The sequence below is a fragment of the Marmota marmota genome, unplaced genomic scaffold (assembly GCF_001458135.2).
Source record: "Marmota marmota marmota unplaced genomic scaffold, marMar, whole genome shotgun sequence".
In the NCBI taxonomy this organism is placed as follows: domain Eukaryota; kingdom Metazoa; phylum Chordata; class Mammalia; order Rodentia; family Sciuridae; genus Marmota; species Marmota marmota.
The window spans coordinates 89,142,726-89,162,479 of NW_026000026.1; positions in this window are offsets into that span (position 1 = coordinate 89,142,726).

The window sequence follows — 19,754 nt, forward strand, 5'->3', positions numbered from 1 at the left end:
ATTGGCTGGGTTCGTTCCCAGCCACTGGTGCTGAGATAAGTGGGCCCAATGGGCTGCCTTAGTTACCTTATCAATCTCAAGGGAGGCAGACAATGGTCAGAAGGCAGCCAGAGGGAGAGGCTCCCTGGACTGGAATGCCTGGCTTTGTCTAGATCCTGGTCTTCTCTATCTCTGGCCATGCTGGGCCTCCCGTGTGGACTATCAAAGGGGACATTTAATTGAAACAATTTCAAATTTATTTGCTTACATCAATTCCTTGTTCCCTCCACTTCAAATTATGGAAACCACTGAAAGTTAATGGCTTGCCTGGACCTATTTTACCTGCAGCCATCCTTTGTGGGCTCATTTGTCTTCCTGTATATCTTAGATGCTAGATGCAGAACACAAAGTCAGCCTTAGACTCAATGAGACTTGGGGGTTCTTAAGCCCAGCACTAAAGCATGTTGGCCTGATTAATTCTGTATTGTTTGAGTTGTCCTATGCATTGTAGGATGTTTAGCAGCATCTCTGGCCTCTACCCACTAGATGCCAGTAGTACTTCCTCTATTGGTTGCCATCAAAAAATGTTGCTAAACCTTAATAAATGTCCCCTAGGGGGCAAAATTGTCCCTTGTTAAGAAACACTGAGCTAGAACTGGATTCTAATTCTGACTTTGCCATTTATTAAGTTACTTAGCTTCTCTGGGCCCTAATTTCCTTGTCCATAAAATATCTTCTCTGGGGCTAGGTAGAGTACTTGCCTCAGTGGTAGAGGACTTGCCTCGCGTGCGTGAGGTCCTGGGTTCAATCCTCAGCACCACATAAAAATAAATAAACAAAATAAAAATATTGTATCCATCTACAACTAAAAATATGTTTTTAAAAAGTCTTCTCTGCTTAATATAAAAATCAGGAAAAAGTATATTTAGTCCTTTCCTGACATGTGCAGCCTGCAGAGTGCAGCTAAGTATTACTACTTCAGTCCTCTGTGTATTTTCCTGGACCATTTTAATTTTTTGTAATTCCAGCTTTCTGGTTGACAAAACAGTTCAAGACGTCTGTGGAACTGACAGAATTTCCTTGGCTTTGTAGTCTGCCACGTTAGGAAGCTTGAATTCCACGACACCCACTAAAAGTATAGTTTAGGGTCTCTGTCTGTGAAAACTGCTGTTCTCAACATTCCTGCAGAATGGAGTCAGCTTCTCCGGGAGCATAAAGAGACTCCTGCCTTGTTACTGTGGCTCTGAGGTTTAAACAGCCTGTGCTTTCCATTATGAGCAGGTAGATTGTGGATGATTCTGAAGTCCAGATTTGAATTCCCCAGCCTTTGAAATTCAGGATTTTAAACTGATACAGCAGTAGGGCTTCCAATAGTTTGAGAGAGAGAGAGAGCCGTTTCTTGAAATAAGTTATAATTCTGGAAAAAAATAAAAGAAACTCTTTACCAGCGCTGATCATGGTTGAAAGAATGTCACCTCTCTACCTCTACCACCCCAACACATCCATTCTTCTTTCTCATTCTGAAAATATGCACAGTTTTGTACAATTACACTGAAAAGTGCTCCCCAAGAAACCAGTGTTCTATTGGTTTGTTTATAAGAATGGAGAAGAAAGAAACATACCAAGAGGAGAGACATTTTGCAGTTTATCAAGGGTAGGAGATAGTACATCGCTCCTTTTTCTTCCTGTCCTCCTCCTATCTACCCTCCTTCTTTTATTTTCATTTATTCCCCTGCCTTTCTTCCATCACCTTTCTCTCTCTCACTCAAAATCCTTTGCTTTAGGATCTGCCATGCATCATGATGTTACAGAACTAGGGCATAATAGTTGAATTGAATCGTAATGGAGTTATGCTGGAATGAGCCTTTTGTTAAACATAGTATACATTTCAATTGTGTAAAAGTTCTTGTCAAAGTCTTACTTCTGTGGTGGAATAAGGATTTCAGTTCCCTAGGATCCAAAGAGAAGCAAGAAAGTCTCTATAGCTGAGATAGAGAGAATGAAATAGGGAGAGGAGATCATAGAATTGTGATGATTAAATTAGAACTTGACTGAAAGCAGGTTAAATCAGAAATTGTTCAAAACAGTGCTCACCCAGAGTAAGTGGTCAATACATTTTAGGAGAAGGAGAAAAGGAATGAAGGAAGAACAGATTCTACAGGAATGTATATGTTACACGAAAAATGAGAAAACAAGGCAGCTCTTTAGGAATTTAGAGAATATTATAGGGCATGGGTTAGAGGAAAGTTCTCAGGTTAAACATGGAGAAACATATAAAATGTCTAGTTTGGTAGAAACTAAGGCCTTAGTTTAGCCAATAACGTAAATATTTCTAAGAAATAAACACTCATCAGGCAACTTTCTTTCTTTTTTGGTTCTGAAGATTGAACCCCAGGTGCTCAACCACTGAGCCATATCCCTAGCCCCTTTTAAAAAATGGTTCTTTTTAGTTATACATAACACTAGAGTCCATTTTGATATACTTATTCAAACATGGAATATACCTTATTCTAATTGGGACTCCAGTTCTGTGGATGTACACAATGGTGAGATTCACATAGGAAAGTTATATCAGATTCATTCTGCTGTCTTTCCTTTTCTTAAATCCCTGCCCTTCCCTTCAATCCTCTTTGTCTAAACTATTGAACTTCTATTCTTCTCCCCCATCCCTTATTGTGGTGTTAGCTTCTGCATATGGAGAAGATGTTTGACCTTTGGTTTTGGGAGATTGACTTATTTCACTTAGCATGATAATTTCCGGATCCATTTTTCAGCAAATATCATAAAGTCATTCTTCTTTATGGCTGAGTAATACTCCATTGTGTATATATACCGTATTTCTTTTTTTATCCTTTCATTTGTTGAAGGGCACTTAGGTTAGCTCCATAGCTTAGCTAGTGTAAACTGTGCTGCCATAAACATTGATGCACCCCAGCCCTTTTTTATTTTGAGACAGGGCCTCACTAGATTGTTTAGGGCTTGCTAAGTTGCTGAGGCTGACTTTGAACTTTTGATCCCCTTGCCTCATCCTCTCAAGCCTCTGGGATTACAGGTGTGTGCCACCATAAACTATCAAGACAATATATGAAAATAAAACCATTGTCTCTTGCTACCTTGAACCATGTATTTTTAGAACATATGAACATCACATTTGCCTGTACTGGGTATTCTGCATCTCTAGGAACAATGAGGAAAAGATACAGCTGTCCCCTAAAGGCACCAGAAAGAGCCAGAGACATGCCCTTATTCACCCACTTAAGCTTGTAGCCATGTTTCTCAATGTGGGATTATAAATTCTTTAAGGCACTCTTTGCTGTGTAAGTGATAATTCCCTGTGTTCCTCCTAAGAGTACCTCTTTTGGACTGTGAGATTCATGTCTGGATACCTAAACATTTTATTTACCATATGAGGAAAAGTCCAACTCCATGTCTTTAATTTATTTACCTATTGGTCAAAATACTTGGTCTTGACTGAATGAATATGGATCAGGTCTTTATTTCCATTTAGGGCTGGTGACTTCTAGACCTTGGCTCATTTAAGAAACTGGGACCAAAGCAGGTTTGTACTCAGAAATATGAGGCCCACACAAGGTAACTTGGTGTGCCTTCAAATTGACAAACTCATTGTGTATTGGTTTAACATTAACTTCATAGAGATGAGGAGATGCTGATTTTTAGTGAGTTAAGTTTTACACCTCTTTTCCAATGCTCAAAATTAACTTCATTACATATAAAGTATTAAATTACTTTCTTTTAAAAAATTTCTTGATAATTGCCTAGGAATTTTCCTTTTCTGGGTTAATTTCTTGGGCAGCACATTGAAATATCTAAACTGTAGGTAATAAAATAATCACTTTTCTCAGTAAGTAACACTCTACCCTGCTTTTTTTTTCTTCTCCCCAGAAAACTATTAACTGACTGGTTTCAAGATTTGTTCTGGGCAGGAAGCCCTTTGGGAAGAATGGTTTTATAGTTAAATTGTACACCTTTAATTAGCAGGATCCATTCATATTTTAGCAGCATTATCTGTCATCTGTGTCCTGGATAAAACCCCAAGGCAACAGGTGCCATGTTTCTAACTTTTTCTGCCCTGTTTTTCTGGCAGGTGAGGGGGTCCACTCTGGACTGCAAATCTGCACCATGGCTGGGCATGACTGAGCTGTGGCTCTTCAGGTCTCTGAGCCCTTCACCTAGGGCATGGTTTGCAGTCAAGAGCAGACCCTGTCATTGCCTGAGGACTCTGTCCATTTCCTGAGGATTCACTGAATGAGAATTGTTCATGAGTGACAGAACATTCACAGCTTCTTTTTCCAGATCTATAAAAATAACATTGATTCTACACTTCGGAGAAAGATGTACTTAGGAGCAGGATAAAGATAATTCCATTTGGATCCTATCACATCTTCCATGGGTTAAATTTTTCCAGTTAAATCTCCCAATGTGTAACTTTCCTTTCAAAATTTTATTAGTCATCCCATTCCTTCTGGGGATTATTCATCCCTCTTTCAATCTGCTCCTATTTTGTGGTCTACTTTATAAATGCTTTACTATATGATATAATAAGGATAGGCTTTGACTTCAGGAATGCAGCATGATTCTAAATTACCTTTAGAACCCTCTCTGGCATGGGACAGGGTGGGACAATTATACCTCTGACCTTGGAAAACACTTAAGTTACCCCACATTCCTTCATATCCCAGCATCTCCGTACACTTGCTTGTCTCTGAGCTTCTTTCTTAAACTGCCTCATCCACCGTGTATTAGCTGCTACAGGTTCCTGGCTGTTCCTTAAATATGTTACACTCATTCCCACTTCAGGGACTTTGTATTTGCTCTTTTTGTTTGTCCTTTTTCCTCTGGCATACTGTTCACAAATTTCTATCTGGGTTACTCTCTCCCTTCATTCAGATATCTACTCAAGTGTCACCTCCTCATAGAAGCCTTTTAAAACCATCCCATCTAAATAAGTCGCCAGTCCTACCATGGGTCTCTATCACCTCACTTAACTTTTTTTCATTTCTTATCACTAATGTTTTAGTACTTTTTTTTTTTTTAAATGTATCTGTGTTGACTACTTTCTTCACTCGTAAACTCACCCAGGATAGGATTTTTATCTGTTTTACATACTACTGTATCTTTGGCCACCCTAAAGAGGTAAACTTAGACACAACAGGAGGAATTACTACATACAGAACAACTAGTGGCTTAGAGAATTTACAACCCCAGAAATTCATGGCCACCAGCTTAGAGTAGGCAAACAAAGGGAACTGTGGTATTGGAGGGTTTATCTCTAACTCTTTCTGATTCACAGTACTCAGCAGGGGGTTTAATAATATGTATTTGGTATAAATGATTTTAAATAATTATGAGTTGCTATAATTTCCAATGCCTTCTTTAGTTCTAAAATTTTGAATCTTTGAAACTCCTAGAAGTGTCATCAATTTAGTAAAATAGGAAAAGCATGCCTTTAGAATTCCTCTGGGATCCCAGACTAGGAAAATCCTGTCAATACCATATTGACCATGGGGAATGTTTAGGAAGAAATGAGCTTGTCTCTTTTTTTTTTTTCTTTTCACTGGAGAGAATGTTTCACAAGTGGCAATTGAACTGAATCATGGCAGATGTGCTCTCTACTTTCCAAAGTAGCCTTGTTGGCAAAAACGTAGAGAAGTGTGGGAGTTAACAGCTGTCACCAGGCTCCCAGGCAAAGCTGCAGAGAAGGTCAAGCTTGCATTCTGCATTCCAAACCACCTCGTTCTTCCTGAGTCTGATTTTCACCCCATTTATTGCACTCCAGCTATTGAATTTTCTCTGGCTGCCATCTGCCTTCTCAACCTTTTCTTTTCCCTGACTGCTGCACCGATCTGCACAGAGATTTATCTTGTTTCTTCCTCACCAAGCTAGTGTTCCAATCCCATGGGTTCTCACCAACTCTGGTATAGCTGGATTCATTAAAACATTCACATAAAAGAGTGAATAAAGCCTAAAGAAAATTTGCAGTTGGAAAAATGGCCCAATATCTTACCTGGTCTTCTAGGACTTGCAATTCACAGAATCAGGCTGGTCATCTCATGCACATGTAAAGTTCACCCTATGAGCCAGGGAGTGGTAGATAAAGTGCTGCTTTGATGGAAGTCACTAGTGAGCAGTCCTGACTGTCCATGTGCCAAAAGCCTCACGTACCTCCTGACAGTCATGGGTTTGGAGTACAATCTTCGACATTTTTCGAATCAGACCAAACTAGCAAATAATGGTTTTCAGACAAAGGGATTTCCTAACCACTGAAATTTTTATGGTCTTGTGGCATAGACACAGAAAATGTACTCTGTGATTTAACAAAATAGTTAACTAGTAAGAATTCCTTAGAGTCATCTTATGTGGAACCAGAGCAGGCATCCTCCTTCTCTCTTTGCCATTAAAAGATTTTATTCTTAATCTTGGATCTGACTTCCCATTCCCCTTGATAGGCAGTGGCAATGAGTGGGACTGATTCCTGCATGTGTAATCTTCCCTGGAGATTCTTGGGATTACTAAAGGGAGAAGACCCTAGAAAAAGGCTGGAATTTCTATTTATTTGTCTCAATGCTCTCCTCATTTTGTATATAAGTGAAAAAAGTAACAACATTTGCTTCCTGAGCTGCTTAAATTTTAAGAAGGTAGTTAATAAAAAAATGGCAGCCTCAGACACAAGGGCTAGTTGAGTTTCTGCAAATGGTCTGGCAAGAGCGGCTTCTAATCTGATGTGGCTGGGTGGGAGCAGTGACCACAGAACACTGTACTCTTTCTTTGCCTTGGGTTTAAAGTAGAACCAAGATCAGAATTTCTAGCATAGGGTCCAGAAATGTGTATTTTCACTGTACACCTCAGGTGGTGATGATGCCATCCAAGTCTGAGACCTCTGCCTGCAAGTTCTTTCAGTAGAGCACCAAGGACTGGGGCCTCTGTGTGCTGATCCCTGAAAGTAGGAAAGGCTCTGGGTGAGCTTGCAGATGGGAATTACAGCATGTAAGAGGTCTTGCACAGATATGGGGCAGGAGAGGGACTGGCTTCAAAAAATGTTTTAGGAGATGGACTTCACTGAGGTAGAATTTACATGCAATAAACTGCATCAATTTTACTGTACATAAAATGTACACCTAATAACCACCCCAGTCATGATACAGAACATTTCTAACACATGTCAAGATTCCTGCATCCTACTTTGTGGTCAGTCCCTCTACTACCCTGATCCACACACTTAGCAACCACTATTCTTGTTATTGTCAGCAGAGAGTCATCTTGTCTGTTCTTGTAGACGGGAATCACAGTATAAATTCTTTTGCAACAGGCTCATTTTGCTCAGCGTAATGTTTTTGAGATGAATCTTGTTGCATATATAAGTAGTTTATTCCTTTATATTGGTGAGCAGTATTCCATTGTATGAATGAACCAAGATTTGTTCAACCCTTTACCTATTAATGGACCTTTGAGTTATTATGAATAAAACTACTATAAACATCGCATGCAGTTTTTGTAGATATATGTTTTCACTTGTTTTGAATAAATATCTAACAGTAAAAGTACTGGATCATATGCTAGGTATATATCCAACATTATAAGAAATGGTCAACTTTCTAAAGAGACCATACCATTCTGTATTTCCACCAGCAATGTAAGAGTTCCAGATGATTGAAGTCCTTGGCATCACTTGGTTTTCAATTTCAGGCATTCTAGTAACTATAAAGTAGTATCTCATTTTATTTTAATTGATATCCCCCTAGTTATTAGTGATATTGAACATTTTTTCAAGTGTGTATTTGCCACATGTTCATCTTATTTTGTGAACTATTGGTTTAAATATTTTTCCCAGTATTTGGGGAGAGGTTGTTTCTCTTGAATTGAATGAATTCTTATATATCCAGAATATAAGTACCTTCTCAGAAATTTGTGCTGCAGATATTTTATGCTGTCTGTGGCTTGCTTTCATTTTCTTTATACAGTCTTTTGAAAATCAAAAGTTTTAAATTTTGCTTAAATCCAAGCTATCATTTTTATTTTTTTATTTTTAGGGCATTTTGTTCATGTTCAAGGTCTTTGCTTACAATCCAAAGTCACAAATATTTTTCTCATGTTTCATTCTAGAAGTGTTATATATTTGGCCTTTACATGTGTCTAGAATTTATTTTTAGCTAATTTTTAGTGTGATCTAGCATTCAAGGTTCTCCTTCCCACCGTACTAGTGTTCTCTGAAAAAAGTAGAAACAGCAGGATGTGTGTACATGTACCTGTACACACATGTATTTTTTTTTTTTTTGTGTGTGTGTGTGTGTGTGTGAGAGAGAGAGAGAGAGAGAGAGAGAGAGAGAGAGAGAGGGAGAGGGAGAGAGATGGAGAGATTTTAAAGATTGGTTCATACAATGGGATAGTAGCTTGGTGAGCCCCAAATCTGCTAGGCTAGGCTAATAGACCGTGGGCTCAGGGGAAAGCCGCAATTCACATCCAAGGAAAATTGCTGGCACAATTCCTTTTTGCTTAGGGAAGTTCAATCTGTTATAATAAATTTTCTTTATTCACCAATTTAAATTCCAATCTCATTCGAAAAAAACCCTCACAAAAGCATTTAGAATAAGTTGGAATCAACACCTGGGCACTGTGATTCCGTTAAATTTGACACATAATATCAATCATGGTAGATGCACAGATGTCCAGTTGTTGTAGGGCTCCTTGTTGAAAAGGCTATGTTTTCCTCACTGACCTTTGGAACTGGTCCCAAATCAATTAACTGTGTGTGTCTGGGTCTATCATTGGACTCTCTTCCATTGATTTATCTCTCTATCATTGTACCAATGGCCAATACAACTGTCTTGATTTCCACAACTTCGTAGTAAATCTTGAATTCAAGGTGTGTAAATTCTTTCTTTTTTTTTTTTCCAAATCATTTGGCTTTTTAATGCTCTTTGTATCTACATTTTAGAATTAGCATGTCTATTTACTAAAATATTCCTGTCAAGAATTTGACTGGGATTGTATTGGAGCTATAGATCAATTTGTAGTCAATTGACATCTTGACAATTAAGTTTTCCAATCATTATTCACAGTTATTTCTCTGGTTTTTTACTTCTCCACAGTTTTGTAGTTTTCGGTGTAAATATCTTACACACACATTTGTTAAATTTTCTTCTAAGCTTTTTAGATGCAATTATAAAATATCTTTTTAAGATTTTACTTTCTAAGTATTCATTGCTAATATACAGAAAGGCAATTTATTTTTTATTAGTTTCATGTATAGAGATCTTGCAAATCTGCCATTAATTCTAGTAGTTTATTTTTGTAGACTCTTTGGATTTTCCATGAACACAATCAGGCCATCTGTGTGTACAGACAGTTTTACTACTACTTTTCAATCTGTAGACCTTCTGTTGTTTTCCCTTGTTTTACTATATGGCTAGTACTTTCACTACAATTTGAATAGCAGTAGTGAGAATGGACATCTCTGCCTTGTTACAAGTCTTACTCTCATAGTGAAAGAGATTCACCATTATGTAGGATATCAGCAGTGGGCTTTTCTTTGATACCCTTTATTATGTCAAGAATGTTTCCCTTTTTCCTAGTTGACTGAAAGTTTTTATTTCTGAATGGGTACTAAGTTTTTTGAAGTGCATTTACAGAATCTGTGAATATAATCATATGACTTTCTCTCTCTTTTTTTTTTATTGTGGGGAATTACATTAATTGTTTTACCAATGGTAAAACCAATTTTGCTTTCCTGAAGTAAATTTCTCATGGTCATGATGTAGTATTGTTTTACATATGTTGCTAGTTTTTGTTTACTAAAATTTTATTAAAGATTTTTGGCTTCTCTTTTCACAAGAAAGACTTGTAATTTTCCTTTATTTCAATGTATATTTCTGGTTTTGATCCCAGCATCATAAAGTAAGTTAGAAAATATCCCCTACTGTTCCATTTTCTGATTTTGTGTGGAAGTGGTATTTCTTCCTTAAATGTTTGATAGAGTTCTCTAGCCAAGTCATCTTGACCTGAGGTTTTCTTGGAGGGAAATATTTAAATTTTTTTGTTTTTAAAATCATACCTTCTGTTTAGTAGATATTGGTAGGCCTCTATGTTTGACAAAATATGGTGTGATCAAATATTTAGAAGGCTATCTAGGTTGTCGATTTTTATGTCAATTTGGTAATTCATGACTCTCAAGGGACTTCTATTTCTTATTCATTGTTGACTGTTCATTATATTTTTACTATCTTTGTTAAGTGACCATAGAATCTCTAATGATAATGTCAGTTTTGTTCCTGATATTTATATCTTATGTCGTTGCAGGTTTTGTTTGATGGTTTTGTTTTGTTTTCCCCTTGCTCAATCTAGGGCTTACCACTTTTATAGAACTTTCTGAATAACTAAGTTTTTTCATTGATTTTTTTTTCTATTTTTTATTGTTATTTCAGCTCTCATGTCCATTATGCCCTTGGTTCTAGTTACTTTAAGTTATTGTTTCTTTTATAGTTTCTTAATATGGACCATATATAATTGGTCTTAAGCCTGCCTTCCTTCCTTCCTTCCTTCCTTCCTTCCTTCCTTCTTTCTTTCTTTCTTTCTTTCTTTCTTTCTTTCTTTCTTTCTTTCTTTCTTTCTTTCTTTCTTTCTTTCTTTCATGGTGCTGGGACTTGAACCCAGGGCCTCATGCTTTCCAAGCAAGCACTCTACGATTGAGCCACATCCCTAGTCCACTCTTCCTTTTTAAATATAAGTCTTAAGTTCTAAAAGTTTACCACTTAGCACTGCTTTAGCTACATCCCCCAAGTTTTGATATATTTGTTTTCCACTATCATTCACTTCAAACTATTTTCTAATTTCCTTTGTAATTCTTCTTTGAACCAAAGAAATAAACTCAAAGATATAAACAGGTAAGAAAATGAAATCATACTTTATTCATATTTGTAATCTATTTTTTAATAATAATAATATAAGAAAGTCTTTTACTAATTTTCTACAGCAGCATTTTAATAAATGCATGGTTTTGCACATTGTGTTTATATATCATACAAAATTTAAACCAAGCTCCTATTGTTGCAAAACTTAGTTATTTCTGATTTTTAAGTTATGAATTATTGTAACATATCCTTATATATTAATTTTTGTGTAATTTAAGTTTTTTGTGTAATTTTCTATAAGTGAAATGGTTAGGCAAAGGTATTCTTCATATAGTTTTCCATTTTATATTGACTTCTTGACCTGAGCCTACATTTTCTTTTTTTTAATATGGTGAATTGAATCAATTTAGTTGGGAAAATTGCAACTTGTTTTCCTATAAGCCCTTTTTATTTGTTGGTGGATGGTTTTTGGAAAAAATTCTTTCTACTGAATATTCATACAGAACCAGGTAAAAAGACCAAATATTTGTGTATTTTAATCTACTGCTTCTGGATGTGGGTTTTTTGTTTCATTTATTTAATTATTTTGTCAGAGGTGATGTGGTCTATGAGCTACAGCAGCACACAGACATGATTATTTAATATTTATAGTGATGAAAATCATCAAACTGTCAACATGTAAAATTGGGGAATTATCACATATAGATTTTGGATTTTCATTCGCTCTTGGAAAATTGAGGATCTGGCAGCACTGAGCCAGCATTCCTGTGTGATAAAAAACTAGCAGGAGTAGAGTAGCTACTTACTCCTGGGTGGGTGGGACATGCCCTTTCCATTTGCCATGGTTCTCCCTCAACTGTGTCACTGGGTTAAAATACAGACAGAGTCTTCCAGGCATTTCATCCCTAATCCTTGATTTTATAGGATAGAAATGATTAGAAGGCTAATGCTAGTTGAGAACAGGCAATCCTTAATGCACCATTCTAAAACCACATGACGAGGGTTTCTATATCCAGGCACTGAAATTTCCCAGCATCCATGAATGACATTCTACTGTGGCTCCTTCCCCTTCTTTCTGCAACAAGTTCTAGCCCTCCATTTGGTAACCTATCAGATTTATGCTTCCAAAAGGAAACTTGACTCTTTTGAGATATACAACAGAAATCTCCTTCTCCATGTTTTTATACACATGAGTTTTTCTAGTCAAATATTTATTATCTCTGGAACTATGCAAACAGCATCCCTCCATATAATGGCTCTCAGAGATTTTACATCTCAGTTTGAATGGTACATCAAAGGTATAAGCCTTACCCCTCACTAGTTTTTAATAGTAGTTTTTTACAACACAGTTAAATATATATGTGTGGGATCAAACTACTAATGCTGGATGTTTGCCATCTATTACCCTACCCCACCCAGCCAAAGACAATTCTCTAATTATCAGATCAATTTTCTAGTTCATGTGCTTCCTCTAAATAGTGGTTCTTTTCTGCTAGGAGAGAGGTGAGATCAATCAACATCATAAAGGGGTACAAGAAAGAGGGGATGAGGAAAGACACAGCACAGAGAACCATGTCTTGAGAGAACTTACTGCGAATTGTGAACCGAAATGCTCTACATTGGCAACAAATGCAAGGTAGAGAGGTATAAGATGAAAAGGATTTTAATCCTAGTTTTTGAATTTGGAACCCCTTTATATTTCTTTAAAATTTTTTTTTATTAGATCTGAATAGTTATACATAGTAGTTGAGGTTATCCTGACAAACTCATACATGCAGGGGGTTCAGTTTCGGTTCATGATCCCCCTTTCCCCTCTCCTTCCCTTTATATTTCTTAAGAAACATAAAGGAGGCTGAGGCAGGGGGTAGAGAGTTCAAAGCCAGCCTCAGCAAAAGTGAGGCACTAAGCAATTCAGTGGGACCCTGTCTTTAAATAAATTACAAAACAGGGTAGGATGTGGCTCAGTGGTTGGTTGAGTGCCCCTGAGTTCAATCCCCAGTTCTCCCTCCCAATAAAAAAAGAAACATAAATAAAGGATTTGGGTTTTTTTTTTTTAAATCAATTTGAGCTGTGAAAAGCTGTTTCTTGACTGTGAACCTGCTCTGAGACTGAACAGCATCTGCCCCAGCTTCACAAATATCACACAGACTTGCGAATACGTCTGCCTTGTTCGTGTCTTTGTATGATTATGTTCACTTGCTGTTCATGAGATAGTAGGTACTAAACACCTGTTTAAGCAGATTGAAGGTGGTTCATTTTAGCCTAGGATTGTGGTGTGTACCCTCTTTATAAAAAGTCCCAAACCTAGACACTTGACACAGACATTTTTCTGTTCTCCTTTCCTGTTTATGTTTTTCATTCTATGGTTTTTCTGAGGTGGGGAGTCCACGTTAAAGGTCATGCTGGTTCTGGCTCTAGGATTTGATTTCTTAAACACATCCCAGGTCAACCAGAGTGCTAGAGTTTATTACTTTTCAAAAACCAAACCCCTGCCAAGTGAAAGGAGAGAAGAGCATGTTTAGATGAAAGTGCTTGATGTTCAAATTCTGCAGTTTGTTGATGTTTTATTGCTCAATTCAATTTCTCCTACCCTTCTGGGCATTTAGCTTAATGGTTTTCCAAGAACAGTATGGTGAGGCTTCAAAGCAAGCCCAGGTTTTAGCAACACGACTCTTATTCCAGTTTATATGAGTCACATGTCCAAAATCTTGTATAAATCTGCAGTTTTCCCCATAAACACTTATGCCCAAAAAATATGGTAAGCTATGTTAACAAGCCATATTAGATTTCACACTCTAATATGAAAATAAACCAGGTAACTCCCATGTAATAGATCTTTGTGGGGGCCAGAGGGAGAAGAAGGGATCATAAACTAGATTTTAAGTGTGTAGTCCTAAATTCATTCAAAGATATCTGTTACTACTGGACCGATAGTGTTGTTGTTGGATATAATTTGTCATTCAGAGCTGGCTGTGTTGGTATGGTGCCTTGAACATTGAATTATTATAAGTATACCAACAGAGTGATGCATAACCCCAAGAATTATGCCCTTCACGATTATTTATTCCATGGGTCATGGGGAATATGAGCTATTTATTAGCTCTAAAGTGGTTTTCACCTTATTGAACCACATACATACCAATAAAACACAGCTTTATGAGGGGATGTGCTTTAGTTCTTTTTATGGTTAAAAATTGAAGTGCCAATTCTTACACTTGAAGAGCTATTCAGTCCTTCTTTTACTATTCTTTGCTTCTACAATGGACTCCCCCCACCTTCCATATTTGTACTGGACTGGGAACTTCACGTGGCCGAGTGAGTCACTTCTGGGAAAGCAGGCCCATGGAAACAGTCTGCCTGGAGGAGGAACTGAGTGGTGTCAATGGCTGCATCAATGCACAAGAGTGCATTGGTGAGCAGGAGAGTGGAATCTCATTTTCTGGAGGTTTCATGAACAAAGTACCTGCTTTCCTCTGTCTGAAATTATGGGACTGAACTTCTTCCAGAAAATTTTGGGAGGCAGCTGCCCCAGTACTCCACACTTTTCCAGTTTTTTTTTTTTAACTGAAAAACAGAGGAGAGGGTGCTTGACCTCAAAACAAGTAGAGTTGGTAGAATCTTTTCATGGCTATGGTTTCTAACAGTGTAATCTCCCTGAAACTAACATCAGCCAAACCTGCCACGTGTAGAAGATTGTGGGGGAATGCTTAATGTTTAGGAAAGTGTTAATACTTACTTGAAACTTCATCTTACAGCCATTCTGCAATACTCATTGCACAACAGAGGAAATTTTCAGCCCCGGTTTTTAATTTTCTTCTCTTCTGTGGGCTGGGGGACAGACCTCAATGTTATTTTAACTTCGTTTTCTCCAGGCGAGGAGATTTACTTAATTGGGTAGCCAATCAAGAAACCCTGTTGTTGAGCATTTTGCCTGTGCATGGTCTGGTCTGTGGTGCATCTGGAAAACAAAAGAAGCCCAGGGAGGCAGCTCAGCCCTTCAGATGTGCCTGGAAGGAGGCTGAAGGATATTCAAATACAGTGACTACTTTTAAGGGTACACTGGGCCAAAATAAATTCCAGAAACTGGTCCTAAAGTCAGAGGTGTGATTTTTCTTGCTTGTCAGGGAAAGAACAATAGCTGGGCACTTAGTTGGAATGCTGAAGCACATACAAGCAGAAAGAAGGGCTTTCTGTCCTTTTCTTATCTTTCTAAGATTAACCATGGATTGCATTCTGCTGGAAACTTATCACAATCTGGCAATTGTTGGGAGTGTGACATCACAGGATTTTTTCTCACAGATGTGTGCGCAGATCCAGATAAACATGGCAGTTTGCAGTAGAATTCCAGGGACCTTATCAGACAAGCCACAAATAGAATGGTTCCCTTCTTCCTGAAGTTTTCACAGATTTTAGGAACTGCTGCAACAATCCAGTATGTGGGCCAAAAAAGGTAATCACCATTAATAATGTAATGACAAAAACCCCTCAATCTAACTTCATTATTTACTCCCTGAACCTGCTATTTACTGCCTGTAACAAGATTATTAAAATTTTAAGTATGATTATATTTAAAAGTATATCTCTCAAAATAGATAAATATAAATAAATGGTACCAATAGGAGAAAATGACTTTAGCAATTTGCTTACATGCTCTTTATACTAATTTCATATAAATATGGAGAATAATAATGTTCATCTGTGAATAGCAAAATTTTTTGAGTAAAGGACAAATNCTCTCTCTCTCTCTCTCTATATATATATATATATATATATATATATATATAGAGAGAGAGAGAGAGAGAGAGAGAGAGAGAGAACACGTGCACTAAAGGGGCAGCTCTCTTTCACTTCTTATGAGCTTTCTATACCTTGAATTCAGATAACATATTTTCTGTGTTGTGGAGTCAGCTTTCCTCCACAAATACCACCTCCCCCACCTCCAGCTCCTTTCTTCATCCCACTAAGCCAGGATCTGGTCCTTGAGCCTGGAATTTATAGACCATAAGGGAACAGAATATGACTTTTTGTAATATAACTCAAGTTGGGGAAAGAAATAAAGACTCTTACCGTATGTTACAGGGAACTCACATAGTAGCTCTGAGTTAATCTCTGCAGTGAGGAAGATGGACTGTGTCCTTAGCACCCCAGCTGCAGAATCCTAAGCACTACCGTCTCCCTACCAAGCAAGGGAGGGTCACGGAGTGTGTTGGGATAGGTCATCTGAGAAGCAGCCATAAAACCAAAATAGATGTGCAAGGGATTTATTGGGGGGACATGCCCGAGAAGAGTAAAGAGGGGAGGAGTAGGAGTAGGTAGAGCCCTCAGGCAGTGATGTGCATCTGATACTGTGAGTTAGGAAGGAGGATTGGGCAGGAAGAACCTCAGACTGCAGCACATTTTGGAGAAAGTTTTGACCAGGTCAAGGGGAGTGCCAGGCCAGATTCCCATGATGGGAAGATATGCCCTGGTTCTAATACCTCTGCTGTGCTCGGGCACTGGCTAAGAAAACCAGGGAGGGAGTAGCCCTGGGCTGAGTGCATGAGCAGACTGTGTTCCCATAGCAGGGCCTCCTGAGGAGAGCCCTGAGTATGGCAATTCACAGTGGCCACAAGAGGAATGCATTGTGCTGAGCAAAGAAGTGGTCAGAGGAAGCCTCACAGGGTCTAGAACTCAGGTCCTAGATTCAAGTTACAGCAAGAAGACAAGCAAAATAACACAGAATTTCTAAAACTCTGCTTTCTGTGGGTTCAGAAATATTGCCTGCTTCAGGAAAGAACTGAATGAACATTTTCCAAGTTTCTCTGAGTTTGACAAGCTACTGGTAAGGCCATTTGGCTGTGGATGTGTTGTATGTGATATGTTTTGATCCTCATTTTGCAATCCTCATTTTGATGCTTAATTACAGTACATGAGGACATGGGTAGCCAACCACTGTACCTGAATATATTTGTCTGTCTCTTGTTAAATACCAGCTTTACAAGGCAACTACTTGATCTCAGCCAAATCTAGAGCGATTCTTTCATCAACATTGCCCTCTGAGATGCTGAGGCCCATAGGATTCCTTATCTTTCCATGTTTGTGCATGTGAATTCTCCCATCTTTAGTAACAATGAACATTTTGGAGGTAACAATTGTCTTAAGCTTTGAACCAGCTTTGCCTGCACATGGAGTGTTGGTTTGAACAATCAATTAAATTAAATTGAATGAGCAAGATTGGGTGGGTAGGGGGTAATGGAGAAAAAATAATGAAAACATATGTATTTATTTCAGGTGACTTGTTTTCAGAAAGGCTAGGGTGGCTTATAATAGAAGACACATATGTTTTAACCATTAAAATGATTAAAAAAATAAGAACAAAGGAAAGGCATGGAGTGGGAGAAATAGGTACTTTAGAGATACCTAGGCTAAGGATTGCTACTGAGATTAAATGCAAACTTTACTTTTGACCTTTTCCTGGCAGGCAAGTCAAAAAGGAAAATATAAGTTATATAAGGTTCTTATTAGCTAATAAAAAGAAACATGCCAGTTTATCTAGAGGCATATTTTCCCCTAGCACTAACTCTAAGAGGAATTTATTTTATGGCCCCTTATAGAACCATTGACTTTTTAAACATCTGATGGTTTCAATAACAGTTTTATAAAAAAAAATGGAAACTTTTTTCCTATATGGCTATTTCCTAATTTGATTTTTGATAAATGCCATAGAGCAGAGATGATATTTCTGCAAAGACATGGGGTATAGTTCACCCATCAGCAACAAAATGAAGTCGATGGATTACATCTGGGCCCAGAGTGTATGGAAGGATCCTGGGAATGGCACATTTTAATACTTATGACACAGGCTACTATATTTTCAATTTAACATTGTTACCAAACAAATGAAATTATACTCAAATAGAATATAACTTTAACTGCATTTCTTTGAAATTTGTCTAAATAGTTCTTCCCTAATACACATATTTTGGCTTGACCCTGGACCTTCCTAATGGGAGAATGGTCTAAATTCCACATAGATATAATGATCTGAAATCGATTACAGTATGTCCTCAAAATATTAAGAGATAAACCACTTTGAGGGATGTGTGAGGTGTTTTTTAAAGAAGAGTCCTCTGATACACACATCACTTTAAGCACCAAACACAACTAAACAAGTTTCTGTCCTACTCTGGGACTTCTTCAATACTTGATCATGCTAAAATTCTGTCACAGATGGAATTTCCTGGTAAATAGATTATGACATCCAGATTAGTGTGCAGGAATTATATTGCAGTGGCTCTTGGGATCAACATTTATGAAAGGAAAAGAGGAAAAAGGTAAGGAAATGGGATTAGGCAGAGGAAGAAGCTGGGCCAAACCCATGATTAGTTCTTAAGTTGAGATGGCTCTTTGGAGTTGCCCAGAGTTGGGTGAAGGGCTGGACCTGTGTATTTCCATACTGACCAGTCATTGCATACAGGTTGCCTGAGGAAGGGGTATGCTCTTGGGCAAGGGTGTGTTCTCTTCAGCCAAGGGTGATTCTTAGAGAAGGTTAACACATGAGGGCTTTGGGCTTTCAGTACTGTCAGCACTTGGGGAACATATCTTTTGTTTCAGAAGGTGGTTTCACATGGTTGTATAGGATTTTGTATGCACTGTTCATCTAACCAGCAAAACATATTTTAATCATAGAGCACAACCAAATGTCCCCCAGACTTGGCAGTAAATAGAATACAGTGACGTGCAATGCTGCTTTATTTCAATGACATGCATGTACACTCTGTCAACTGAGTATGAACACTAGGTTTTATATTTGGCTAGTCCTATGCCAAGTCAGATATCAGTGATTTAATCCATTAAGAGAGTTTATTTTTACTCAACAAATAATATAGGGTACAGTTCAGAGCTTGTACAGGTGCTCAAGAAACAGATTCCTTCCTATTTTCTACTTCTTGGCATGAGATTTTTATCCTCAAGACTAAACAGTCTGTGTTCTACACCAGAGAGAAAGAAGAGTGATGTACAAGGCACAAAATATTAGTGTCAGGTAAACTTCTTACTGTACAATATTTCTTGAACCCCCTCTAGGAATTTTACTTATCTTTTATTGACCCCAGATTGGGTCACAAGGCCATTCCTAGTTTCCAGGACATCTGGGCATGTTGATAATCAAGAGGAGTACCCAGCAAAGTGCCTGGTATGGGCTCAATCACCATTTGCTGAATTCATCAGCATACAGAAAGATGCTTCTTCTACTTACATGCACGGCCAGGAGGGAGTGGCGACTCACTTTGTTTTTGTAAAATACCTGGGTCTGGCATGATTCTACTTCCTGTAATTCCTTTGCCAGTATTCTTTCAAGGAAGATCCTGTATGTGAGGTTTTGAGATTTTATGAACAGAGGGTAGAGAAGAGTGAGGGAAATAAAAGAAGGGAGGGAAGAATGTAAGGGAGGGGAGAACATAGGAAGAGAATGGAAGTGGGAGAAAGACACAAGGGAAGAAAAGGAGAGAAAGGGGAAAAAGAAAACTGAGGAAGAAATGAAAAGAAAAACAGATACATGGGTTGAAAAAATCATTAGCAGGTATTTACTAACCACCATCTATGAGAAGTGATGTTGAGATGCTGTTGAGATCAATGAACTTCTCATCCCACTAGGACATGGGAATCAAGTGCTGGAAAAGTCATGTAAAACTATGCAGTAAAGAAAAAAGGGAAATAAAGGTAACACAGGACATAAAGTTTGGCCCATCAAAAATGAGTGTTATGAGCAGTAGACAGAGAGGGTGAACTCCATTTTTATGGGGGAGGGGTGGAAATGGTACCAACTCTTGAAATAAATTTCTTATTCTTCCTTAGCTTTATCAACTGATCTCAGTCTCAAGAATACATTGGGCATGGAAGAAAACACCTAAACCCATTGTGTATCGAGGA